A 13490-nucleotide genomic window follows, 5' to 3' on the forward strand; every position below is an offset into this window, starting at 1 on the left:
AGGGTTGTGAGGAAGAGCTAAGAGTCATGATTTTCTGTGAATGACAAGACAACGTGATAAATATAGGAAGGTGGGTGCTGACAAGCGTATGTTACAATGTAAGCATATGTTGTGAGGTAAACTTGCATTCAGGGCCGTAACGATAGCGTGGTGATAGGCACCCATCCATGGCGCAGAAAACAGTGAGAACCAGACACTGATCAGAAATAAACCAGAGAACAAGACGATTTAAGAACTAACCGGGAGAGTTACGTGAGTTGCCCTATCCCTAGTATCCTTGTTTTCTGGCTTTCTTTCAGCCGCGACTGTAAACGAACCCATTATGACAGCGTCATTTATATTTCGTCCAAGCAGGATCATAAGAAACGACTTACTACCAGACAGACATCTGTCACTAACATGATGTAAGAGCTACGGAGTGTGCTTGGTTCAAACAACTGCCTTCTGCAATGATCGCTCATACTGATCTGTAGAGCTTTTGCTGCTACTTCGCTGAGGTATTGTATAGATACAACGGTAATGAGAAATTAAGAATGAAGAGGCCGAAAGGGTCCAGCTTCCCTGAGTGGTTCTTTCAGTACACGCTGCAAAAAAGTTGGTTCAAAATGATTCAATTGGCTCTAAGCGCTATGGGACTTAACATCTGAGGTCATAAGTACCCTAGAACTTAGAACTACTTAAACCTAACTAACCTAAGGACAACACACACATCCATGCCCGACGCAGGATTCGAACCTCCGACCGTAACAGCCTCGTGGTTCCCGACTTAAGCGCCTAAAACCGCACGGCCAAGTTAAGTTGGTCAGAAAAAGCAGCATTACTGTGCTCAGTGAACTGTTTTTCTCTGGGCAGGAGGCAGGAGTGCAGGCTCTGAAACAAATAAGCTATTTGACAGAAGGCTTCCAGTTTTCACCGATTTCTGACGACTAAAGGCTGGAGAGAGACCCTACGGTGGGGAAAGAAAACAGGAAAGGCGTAAGGAATATGCAATTAAGAGAGCGTGTTGAATAACAGTTCCTCCAAATTTTTATGCGTCCCTATTTTTGTGGTCTTCAGTTCGAAGACTTGTTTGAAACAGCTCTCCATGCTACGATATCCTATGCAAGCCTCTCCAAATATTTGCTGTAACCAGTATCCTTTTGAATTTGCTTATTCTTTTCATCCCATCATCTTCCTCTACAATTTTTCTCTCCAAGGCCTCCCAAACTCCTCTCCAGTACAAAACTGATCTCCTCTTGATGTCTCAGAATGTGTCCTATCAACCGATACCTTCTTCCAGTCAGGATGTTACACAAATTTCTTTTCTCCCTAGAGCTATTCAGTACCTCCTCATTAGTTACGTGCTTTACCCCTCTAATATTCAGCATTACTCTGTTGCAGCACGTTTCAAAAGCTTCTATTCACCTCTAGTCTAATCTGCCTATTGTCCGTTTCACGTCCATACAAGGATATACTCCATAAAAATACTTTCAGAAAAGATTTCCTAACACATAAACCTATAATAGTTGTTAATAAACTTCTTCTGAAACGCTTTTCTGGTCATTGGCATTTTACATTTCATATCCTCTCTGCTTCGGCCATCATCAATTATCTTGCTGCCCAGAAGAGCAGAACTCATCTAATACTTTAATTTTCTCGTTTTCTAATGTAATTCCCTCAGTATCATCTGATTTATTTGGACTATATTCCATTATCCTGTTTTTCTTTTGTTAATGTTAATCTTAAATCTCCTTTGAAGACCCTGTCCATTGCGGTCAACAGCTCTTCCAAGCACTTGCTGTCTCTGAGAAAATTACAATGCCACTAGCAAACTTAATAGTTTTTATTTATTCTCCCTGAAATTCAATTCCTACTCCCATGATTTCTTTGTTATCCTTTACTGCTTGCTCAATGTACAGACTAAATAATATCGGCGATAGGCCACAACCCTGTCTCACCTCTTCTGAACCACTACTTCCCTATCATGCCTATCGACTCTGCCGTCTGATTTGTGTACAAGCTGTGAATAGCCTTTCGTTCCCTGCATTCTATGTGAAAAGTCTTCAATCGTTTTAAATAAACTTTATTAATATTATACATATTTATTCTTGATGGCTTCACATTTATTTCTCATGATGGTCACCATGGAGACGAACACAGTTCTCCCAAGTTAAGCCTAGTTTCTTGATACAGTCACTGTAGAATGTTTGACTTTGTTGACGGGGCCACAAAGTCATCCCCGCTTGCGCCGCTTCACCATTATCAAAGTGAAGTCCTCAAAGGTGTTCTTTAAGTTTTGGAAGCCGATGAGAATCGGATGTGGCCAAGTCGGATCTGTATGGAGGATGATCGATGACAGTGAATCCAAGGCGTCGGATTCTTGCAGATGTGGCTGCGCTGGTGTGTGGTCTGGCATTGTGATGCTGAAGAAGAAGGTCCTCCGTGTGTGGACAACTCTTCGCGTCCGTACTTTGAGTTTTATGTTGTTAGAAACTCGATTACACCACATTGTTTCTCACGCACCGGCATTGTTACGTTACGCAGCACCATGTTCCACACTATAGTTCTGAGCCTTCTAGCCGCAGAGGGTTGCACCTTGCGTCAGAGAGGTGTAAAAGCCAACCTAACACAGGCACCTAAATCGGTACTGAGTACAGAATAAAAAATTTCTTAGGAACTATCTTTCAGGACGCGCTCGTAAGTTGCCCCTCCAGCCAGTATTAATGCTGTTACTAATTTTAGACTAGTTTGATCTGTTGTATAAATAAACAGAGTTTGAGAGTAAGGCTGTTGTGTATACCAAATGTTCTTGGTGTGTAGTGTAAAGGTGGCAGAAAGAGAATCCTCTAGCATGCAAATTAATTGCTGCTATGGAGGTGACTTGCTAGCTCGCAGCAACCATGCAGCCTCTTCACGGGGCCAAATAAGTTCAGGCGAACCACAGCACAACTGAAGACAACACGAAGTCCTGAAGCTGTCTTGAGGCACGATGTTGATATTGTGGAACCAACTGTTCATGCAGAGGGAGCCAGAAAAATATAGACATACTTTGGTAGTCAGTATTATTGGAACAAAATGACATACCGTATCATTCTTGCACGGGGGAAGGTTATTTTAGGTGTTCAAAAAGACACTCAAGCAGCCAAACAACGTCTGTGGCGCTGAACTGTTGACCGAACTACGGCAGTCAGTGTTGCCTGTGTGATAGCCTCACAGGATGCCTCGATGGTTTCTTAGCTCGTTCCGTGTAGCTGGATTCTGTTGAGCCGGCCGTTGTGACAGAGCGGTTCTAGGTGCTTCAGTACGGAACCACGCGACCGCCTTCGGGCGCAGGTTCGAATCCTGGCTCGGGAATGGATGTGTGTGATGTCGTTGGGTTAGTTAGGTTTAAGTAGTTCTAAGTTCTAGGGGACTGATGACTTCAGATGTCAAGTCCCGTAGTGCTCAGAGCCATTTGAACCATCTTTTGATTCTGTTGATAAACTTCATTTTAGAGGGTCCCCCATTGGTAGAATACAAGAAATGTAAGGTCTGGAGACCATGGTGGGTACTCAACAATTTCTCTTCGACCTATCCATAGTCCAGGTAGATTTTCATCCAAGTAGGCTCTGATACCTCTGTGGTAGCGAGCCGAAGCGCCATTTTTCATTGCCAAACACCTATGTCTGCAGCATATGAGGATACCGCTCACCAGTAACGGTACCTTGAAGGAAGACTGCCCCAGTCATACTGCACGATGACAGACCACACCACACAGTAACCGTCTGTAGCTTAACATGCTTGCCCAGATGAACATAAAAAGATTTTCAAGAGAGCAGTACAGGCAATTGTTGCAGTTTACAGTACAATTTAGTATGAATTAAGCCCCGACCCTGCAAACGGTTCGTCATCGTGAAGCATGCCTTCAAACCACTAGCAGGACTCCATCCTTCGATCCGGGTCGTCCATGTTCATAGCGTGCAGCCATCTTGGAATGTACACTTTCTACTTTCCAGCCTTTAGAATTCGTCGTACGCTTGACAGGATCAGACCGCTTTCACGGGCGCCCTGCTTCACAGATTTTTGAGGTGACCTAGTAAAATGTTGCAACACAGCTACGCTGGAAGCGGGACTTGTTAATGTTTTTAGTCGGCCAGACCTTTCCTTATGCACGTACTGAACAGTAGAGTCGTCTCCAAATTTACCGCGAATGCGTGTTGGTTGGTGAGTTCCGTACACATACGCCATTGCGTACCCCCATCACGTTTCCATACTTCCAGTACCACTTCAATAAAGTCTTGCGTTGCTCCAACGACATTCTTACTTCATTCGTTACCGCTGAAAAACGCATCAAGATCTGTTGAGAAAACATTGGACCACAGCGCAAAATATTTATAGGGTTTCCTTTATTTCTGCTGTCACGTGAAAGTATATCAGTTGGTAATTTCCTAGTATAAGGAAAAATCTTCTCAGTGACACATTATACATTGTCTGCATTCTTTGCATTGAGTCGTTGCTTCATTGCCACACGATGAGCTACCATAGTTCACAAGGAGCCTGCTAAATGTCCTATAGACAGCTAGTCTATTCAAATGGAGAGTTCCGAATTTCCATGCAAGATTTAGTATGATGTCCCTAGTCACAGCCTGGCTACGTTTCTGTCTTCCGCTGTTTGCCTTTTCCATGTCAACGTGCTGTCCATTATGACTCTTATATATTTGGTAGAGACTGTCCACATGTCTTCTGTGACAAGTAGTAGCAGCTGCAGGAGGTGGAATGTTCGTCTTCCTGCGAAAATGACTGCCTGGTTCTTCATGGCGCTGAAAGCCACTCTCCATTTGGATGTCCAGGTTTCTAGATCTTGACATGCCCCTCGTAATTAGCTATGCATAGCCTGCAGCCATCTGCTCCTACTTCCGATGGCCGTGTCGGTGTCATCTTCATATGATTACAGCTCGTTCGACCCTAGAGCATTTGCGAGGTTAGGTTTATAAACTGAGTGCAGAACTGAGCCCAACGGCACCGCTGCTTCATTTCTGCTTGTTGTCAATGATGCGTCTTTAGTGTGGACTGTTAAGTTTTTCAGTACATTCCACAGCGTTCAATCGCCCTTGACCTGTTTCAGATCCCATAGGTTTTAGCTAGAGGACCAAAGATCGCATTAACTTAATTTATCTCAGTGCCTAACCAACAGGAACGATTTTCAATGTATGGCAGATCCGCTGTTCTTGAAACACTCCTGTTTGTTCTTTTTTGTGTTATCAGTCTCCTGTATTTGGCTTGGTTTGATACGGCGTGCCACGAAATACTTTATCGCACCAACTACTTCTCCCCAAAGTAGTACACAAAACGTCCCCAATTATTGATGGGCTGTATCCCAGTCTCTAGTACCTCTACAATTTTTACCTTTTACAGCGCTCTAAAGCACCATGTAAACTATTCCTTGGTGTCCTACCACCCTATCCCTTCATCTTATTAGTATTTACGAAATGTTCCTAACCTCACTGATTCTGCAGAAACCTCCTCATCTCTTATTTTATATGTGTAACAGATTTTCAGCACCCTACTGTAACACCATATCTCAGACTCTTCAATTCTCTTCTTTTCCGATCGTCATCTAGTTCATGATTTACTTCCGTACAATGCTGGGCTCCAAACGTACATTCTCAGAATTTGTTTTTAAACTGTGATTTGGTAAAACATTGCAGTTTTTTGTCACATTCTAACTTCCAAAATTTCCTATTTTTCCCGATATTACGCCTGCAAATTCCTCCCTAATGTAGCTCTCCTGACTACCTCTTCGCATGTGGTTTTCAGGCGTTCTTTTCTTGTTCTTTTAGTATAAATCCTGCTTGCACGAACTATCTTCACCCAAACAGCAAACATGCCGATACCATCTCTGTCGTTTTGCATCGATTGTATCGGGTGCCAGGTTCATTTTCTCACGTATGTCTTCGGATTTAATTTCATCCTGTAGCTTCAAACAGCAACAAAATCTTCAAAATCCCATCTCCACTGATAATAAGTTCCTCTTAATTCACTCAGGTATCTGTCATGTTTCAGTGCCATATGTTGCTATACCTTCTACAATAGTTTTAGACATCCTCATCTTCATTCTTATCTGAGTGCTCCTTGAAACTCCATTTGTTTGTTTGGCTGTCTCTTCTGAAGAAGAGCATTGAGTACTCAAAAAACTGTAAAGAAATTAAACATTTTGTATGGTTGCTTATTATTTCATTATGTAGGAATACAATTGCTGAGGATGGATAAAATACTAAACCGTGTATATTTCACTGGTCTCTTGTAGAGGTCAGGTGACCTGAGATGACATGTCAAGTTTCGCTCTCGTTCTCTCCTGCTACTTGAAATTCGTACTGAGAGTGAGTTGTACTTATGTTTGTTATCACGTATTTAAGTGCTGCAAAGAGGTACCATGCGTTTTTGAGATGTATAGATTTCCTAGTGCTTCAGGTTAACTGGTTTACATGCCATTCACATTTACCTGTAGAGTTTTATGGAGTACTAGCTCCTCCCAGACATGCGTTGCTGTAGCTCAGTCTGGATAAAAGGAAAGGAAAGAAAAGAAAAGAGGAAGCACACGTTTATAAGAAGTATAGAAATTGGATATGCGTCCCAATCTGCTTTTCCCCTCAGTCAGTGTTACTTTCCTCCTCCTTCCCCCCTCTCTTTGTCCAACACCTCCTCCACCCTCTCTGTCCATCGTCACCTCCATTCTGTTAGTCCTCTCCGCCTCTCTTTGTCCATCACTTCCTCCCCCCTTTCTAGTCCAACTTCTCCGCCCCGACCCCCCCACCGTCTCATCCTGCTCACTCTCTCCACCCATTTCCCATTTTCCGCTTTCCACGCCATTTCCTAGCATCCCTCTGTCTATCTCCTCTTCCCTTCTCTCTCTGACCCTCTGTCCTTGAGCTTTGCTTACAGTTACTGAAAAATTCATCATTCGTAGTACTATGCTACTCATAACTGACAGGCCATAAATGCAACTTTCCTATTTGTAATCAACACAATATATACATAACGTGATCAAAAGTACCCGGACACCCCCAAAAACATACGTTTTTCATATTAGGTGCATTGTGCTGCCACCTACTGCTAGGTACTCCGTATCAGCGACCTCAGTAGTAATCATACATCGTGACAAAGCAGAATAGGATGCTCCGGGGAACTCTCGAACTTCGAACGTGATCAGGTGATTGGGTGTCACTTATGTCATACGTCTATACGCGAGATTTCCACACTACTAAACATCCCTAGGTCCACTGTTTCCGATGTAATAGTGAAGTGGAAACGTGAAGGGATACGTACAGCACTAAAGTGTACAGGCTGACCTCGTCTGTTGACTGACAGAGACCGTCGACAGTTGAAGAAGGTCGTAATGCGTAATAGGCAGACCTCTATCCAAACCATCACACAGGAATTCCAAACTGCATCAGGATCCACTACAAGTACTGTGACAGGTATGGGTGAGGTGAGGAATCTTGGATTTCTTGGTCAAGTGGCTGCTCGTAAGCCAAAAATCACGCCAGTAAATGCCAATCGACGCCCCGCTTGGTGTAATGAGCGTAAACGTTGGACGATTGAACAGTGGAAAAACATTGTGTGGGGTGTCGCATCATGGTACACAATGTGGCGATCCGATGGCAGGGTGTGGGTATGGCGAATGTCCGGTGAATGCCGTCTGCCAGCGTGTGTAGTGCCTACAGTAAAATTTGGAGGCGGTGGTAGTGTTTCTTATGGAGGGGACTCGCACCCCTTGTTGCTTTACGTGGCAATATCACAGCACAGGCTTACAATGATGTTTTAAGCACCTTCTTGCTTCCAACTGTTGAAGAGAAATTTGGGGATGGCGATTGCATCTTTGAACACGATCGAGCACCTGTTCATAATGCCCGGTCTGTGACTGAGTGGTTACGCGACAGTAGCTTCCCTATAATGGATTGGCCTGCACAGAGTTCTGGCCTGAATCCTATAGAACACCTTTGGGATGTTTTTGGTCGTCGACTTCGAGCCAGGCCTCACCGACCGACATCGATACCTCTTCTCAGTGCAGCACTACGTGAAGAATAAGCTGCCATTCCCCAAGAAATCTTCCAGCATCTAACTGAACGTATGCCTGCGAAAGTGGAAGCTGTCCTAAAGACTAACGTGGGCCAACACCGTATTGAATTCCTGCATTATCGATGGAAGGCGCCACAAACATGTAAGTAATTTTCAGCCAGGTGTCCGGATACTTTCGGTCACGTAGTGTATGTTGTGCTTTGATAATCTGTGAATGCCTGAGTTTGCTATTTGTTTTTCTAATGTTATGTGCGTGAGAGATTACTCCCATTCATTTTACAGTGAATTACAAGATTAAAGATTTGCAGCAAAATGCATTAAATATGTTTCGATATCTAACTCCTATGATCTGCCAGCGTGAATTTGCTGTTGCAGTGACACGGAGAGTTCAGTTTCTGATTATGTTAATAAGCCACGGAGATAAATTTTCCGCTCCCCCCCCTCCACTTTCTCTTCCTTCAGTCTGTGCTGCATCCTGGCACATACGGAGCTTCTATAGTCCATCACTGGCCGCATGGACAGCCGTAAAATGGTCAGGACATGTTTGACCTATACAGCGGCTTTTTCGTTGACTAATGGACATAGAGCACCGAGACGTTGTAGTCTTCCTATGGGCTACCAACAATCTTGAATTTCAAGTTAGCGTACTGTCTAATTCCAGAGTAGTTTACCGTCTCCACCGTTTGGATGGTCCCTCCAAAAACCTGAATAACCAGGAGGTCTGGTTACGGTCATTAGGTGAATAACATCCTCCCCATGGACTACCACTTTAACGTTGATGGGAAGATTTGGGTGCCTCAATGATCCACAGGGCTATTATGGCGGGAGCAGTGCTCCTGTAAGCGTCACCCATGCCAGACTGGTGAGTTGGTGAAATTCCAGAGAAAATGTAGTCCCCCTAGGCTGCTCTGTTTTTGGGAGAATGTGAGTAGCAGCTACATGTGCTGTTAACTAGGTACGATATTACATCCGCTTATTTGTGTCAGCCTTCTTATATTTTTTCTTTCTGTCGGCCTCCCTTGGCCAACTCTTGTTTATTTCGACGCCTACGTTATTAGGTTTCGAGGCCTAAGGGCGTCATTCATTTTCTTTTTCTATCTGTAATTTCCGAAGGATCTCAGAGTCTGTTCAGGCGCCAGCCGCTGTGACCGAGCCGTTCTAGGCGCTGCAGACCGGAACCGGGCTGCTGCTACGGTCGCAGGTTCGAATCTTGCCTCGTGCTTGGATGTGTGTGATGTCCTTAGGTTAGTTACGTTTAGGTAGTTCTAAGTCTAGGGGACTGATGATCTCAGTTGTTACGTCCCATAGTGCTTAGCGCCATTTTTTCTATTTAGGCTACCGATACCTGTTCAGAATTAAAACTCTGAGGAACGTATAATGTAATATGATGAATGAATAAGACCGTGAAGAATACAAGGCAGCTCTGCCAACAAACCCTACTTCCACGTCCAAGAAGAAAGGAGTCACTTGACCTTTGCTCAGTGCATGAAGTACAGTGGCTCTTCGTTATGTAGTCTACGGGAGAGGATGAAACGCAAGTTTTTCCGCGCCTTTAAATAACCACAACATATTGGCTAAGGGAGGTAACAAAGAAAGAATATCCTGGTCCTCCTAGAAAGGGGACTGAGCAGATGGCTGGGAAGTAACTATCGTAAAACGCTCGCTACTCCCAGTATCTCAAAGAGCCCCGAAAACAGAATAGTCTCAAAGGTCGAAAATGGTGTTCACTGGAGACAATAAATGGCGTATAATGGTCTTAAAAACTTTAAACACAACAGAGAAAGAGATTATATAAATAAACAATATTGAAGAAGAACAGTGGATAAATTACTACAACTCATTATGGTATGACTAGCCAGGACAAGAAACAAACTGAAACAATAGATGACAAGGGCTAAGATGAAATACAGCCTGACGAAATAAAATCTACCTTATCATCACTTAAGAAGAGAAAAGTGGACAGGAAGAGACGATTTTAACGCTGAATTATTAAAATATAAAGTAATGACGCTACATCTACGACTGTTACGTCTTTGAACGAATGTGGGAAGAGCAGAAGTATCCACAAAGAATGGAAGATTGGTAGAGTGATTTCAATTTCTTTTTTGAAAAGGGAGACAACAGCCGATGCAGCAACTACAAAGGAATAAGGTTACTACACTCATCATAAGCGATGTTCGCCAAGATTTTAAACACAAGACTTAAAAGCATAACGGAAGCAGTACTGCACGACGAAAAAACGGGTTTTAGGAAAAGATGCTCTGCGGTACATCCTGTTTTATTTTATAGCAAATAATACAAAAACGCAGAGAATATAATAAAGAAACACATATCGCTTTTATCGATTTCTTAAAAAAATGGAATGAACACCTAGAAAGAATGGGAAGTGACACACTCCACAGAGCTGGTTTCTCAGGTTGGGGCAGGATAAGGTTATGATTGTGGATGGGGCCGTAATCAGTTACTCCCATTTGCACAACAAATATGTAAACCTTATTTAAAGAAATTTAAATTTTAAAACAAACTCTCTAAAAAAACAATTGACTGTATGATGGCTGAAGGCCTTATGACATAAAAAAGAATTGCACTATTTTAGGACCGAAGGCCACCAACAATAACCTCAAACAACAAGCGGCTGAAGGCCTGAATTAGAAGTGAGAAGAACAATTCCAAATAGCACATATTAAGATAAATACATCGTTTTAAAACAAACTTGACACGGCTGAAGGAATTATTATAAAAGAAGTGAAATTAACGCTCGGCTAAAAGCTACAAACAATTTCAAATAACAAACGGCTGAAGGCCTGAATTAGAAGTCAGGGAAACAATTCCAAATAGGACACATTTCAACAAACATTGCTTTAAAAACAAGTTTGCTTTATAAAAAGAACTTATTGTAACACGGGTGAAGGCCTTATTATGAAAGAGGTGAAATTATTGCTCGGCTGAAGGAAACACAGAAGTTCAAATCACAAACGGCTAAAGGCCTGAATTGGAAGTGAGACGAACAAGTCCAAATAGCACACATTTCAACAAATACTTTGCTTTTAAAACAAGTTTGCTTAAAAAAACTTATTGTAACACGGCTAAAGGTCTTATCACCAAAGAAGCGAAATTATTGCTCGGCTGAAGGCCACACCAACAATAATTAGAAAATTACAAAATTCCTTAAAACGAACATCAAAATCTAAGGAATTAGGACAAGCGGTTCTCAGCAAGTGTTCCAAGGGTCGGCCTGAGAAGGTAACTCAAACATAAGGTAAGGTGAGATAGGCAGCCAAGAGTTGTACTCATGTAACAGGATGGCAACTCAAACTAGGGGCAGCTTAAGCGCCGACTAACCAATCCGTCTAATGTCCGATCACCAGTACAGCGATGGAATTGTTGTGTCTAGACAAGACAGCCTAGACACAATGAGAGGAAGCCGAAAGGCACGCGCTAAGCTAAAGCAGGATGGCGTGAGGTCTGAAACAGGATACGTAATGAATGCTATAAAGAAAAGTACGTAGCTTCTGGAATACTTAACTTTAATCCATCCTTTTGGTACATCTGGAGATTGTGGCGATACAAGTCAGACTCTATCAAATGGCTCTGAGCACTATGGGACTCAACATCTTAGGTCATAAGTCCCCTAGAACTTAGAACTACTTAAACCTAACTAACCTAAGGACATCACACACACCCATGCCCGAGGCAGGATTCGAACCTGCGACCATAGCAGCCTCGCGGTTCTGGACTGCAGCGCCAGAACCGCACGGCCATCGCGGCCGGCTGAGACTCTATAGATACATGCAATGTTACTAATGACGCCTTGCTAGGTCGTAGCCATTGACTTAGCTGAAGGCTATTCTAACTATCTGCTCTGCAAATGAGCGAGGCTTCGTCAGTGTGCATCGCTAGCTCCGTCGTCAGTACAACTGGGGCGAGTGCTATTCCGTATCTCGAGGCCTGCCTTGTGGTGGCGCTCGGTCTGCGATCACACAGTGGCGACACGCGGGTCCGACATGTACTAATGGACCGCGGCCGATTTAAAACTACCACCTAGCAAGTGTGGTGTCTGGCGGTGACACCACAGGAATATTTTTAAGCAAGGGCGAAGAGACAGACAGCACTACATCTTCAGAAAACGCCCAAGGCCGAAGGAAACACTAGAACCAAGGTAGAACTCCCATAAAAAATACACAGTACAATACAAGAAGCTGTCAAACTACACGCCATGTCGGACAGCATCAACACGTCGAGGAAAGGTATACTGCCGGAAAAGTACGCTAACCTCCAGGGCAGGTAACTGGAGCGTTAGCGGCCACAAGGCAAGAAATACCGCTGGTTGCACTTCACTAATAACAATAATACTAAATTCAGTGATGAATAACAAATAGAGAAAGACGGCTGCAACATTTCACTGCCTCGAAACACTTCACTCGTTGCCGTCAGGCTCAGCGGAACTGGGAGCAAAACCCGCCACCCAAAGGCGAGATCTCAGAATAGTCGAGTTTGCATTAGCAGTGAACTCTTCACTCAACTTAAACGTCCAGGGTACGGTGTACAACGAAGTCGTCGCTCTTGGGGCTACCCCTCCTCGATCTGGCAGTCGCAGCACACCGCCAGCGGCCACGGCTTGCCCCAGCGCTGCACGGACCTGCTCGCTGCCGCGCCCTAAACCGACCTGATGTCCCTTTCGCAACTCCCCTCCACACAACGTTACCCGGAAATACTAGCGGTGTCTCCAAAGATAGTATCACAGTACTCGTATCAATAAGCGCTGCTGCTGCCACTCACAATGACGCCAGTAAATCGAATAAAAAACGAGATGCTATAACCACAGTGACAATATGCCAAGCAATAAACGGCATGAACACGAGCCGCACACGGCTCCCCCCATGTAAATGCTAGAAAATGTAAGTTCCAAGGAAGAAGAAATACAGGAAGATCCCAGTAACCATGGGTATCGTAACAGCTAACTTCCCATTATATTTGAAAGGAAGAAGAAGGCGAATAACATGGCTAGGCTTTCTGTGGCCCTGAAGGTGCTTACTTGCCCATCTTTCGAGATCTGGACAAGCTTTAGCTAATGGAGAGACACTGGCCATCAGCTTCTCGTTAAAAAAAATGGTGTCGCTCGTGTTGACGGTTCATTACCCTAGGCTTCGTTGGTAAATCAGCTGTGTAGATGGAAATAAAACACCGCCAATGGCTAACCCCTGAGCCTGCTGTTGCATTACATAGCTGTGATATCTGCTGTTACGTCACTGTTAGTCTGTTGCCACGTAAGACAATATATGCGATTCACGTCTGCCCCTTCCACTGTTACATCATGATGGCCGGTCTCCAAGTTGCAATCAGATGCAGAATGTCGTCTTTATCGAAGGTATGATTAGACATTCTTATCTCTGTAGTTTTTTGGAACGACTGAAGAGCATCCCTGATAACGCTGAATTCATGAAGGAGGCTGG

Source organism: Schistocerca serialis, chromosome 6 (genome assembly GCF_023864345.2).
Source record: "Schistocerca serialis cubense isolate TAMUIC-IGC-003099 chromosome 6, iqSchSeri2.2, whole genome shotgun sequence".
Taxonomy (NCBI): domain Eukaryota; kingdom Metazoa; phylum Arthropoda; class Insecta; order Orthoptera; family Acrididae; genus Schistocerca; species Schistocerca serialis.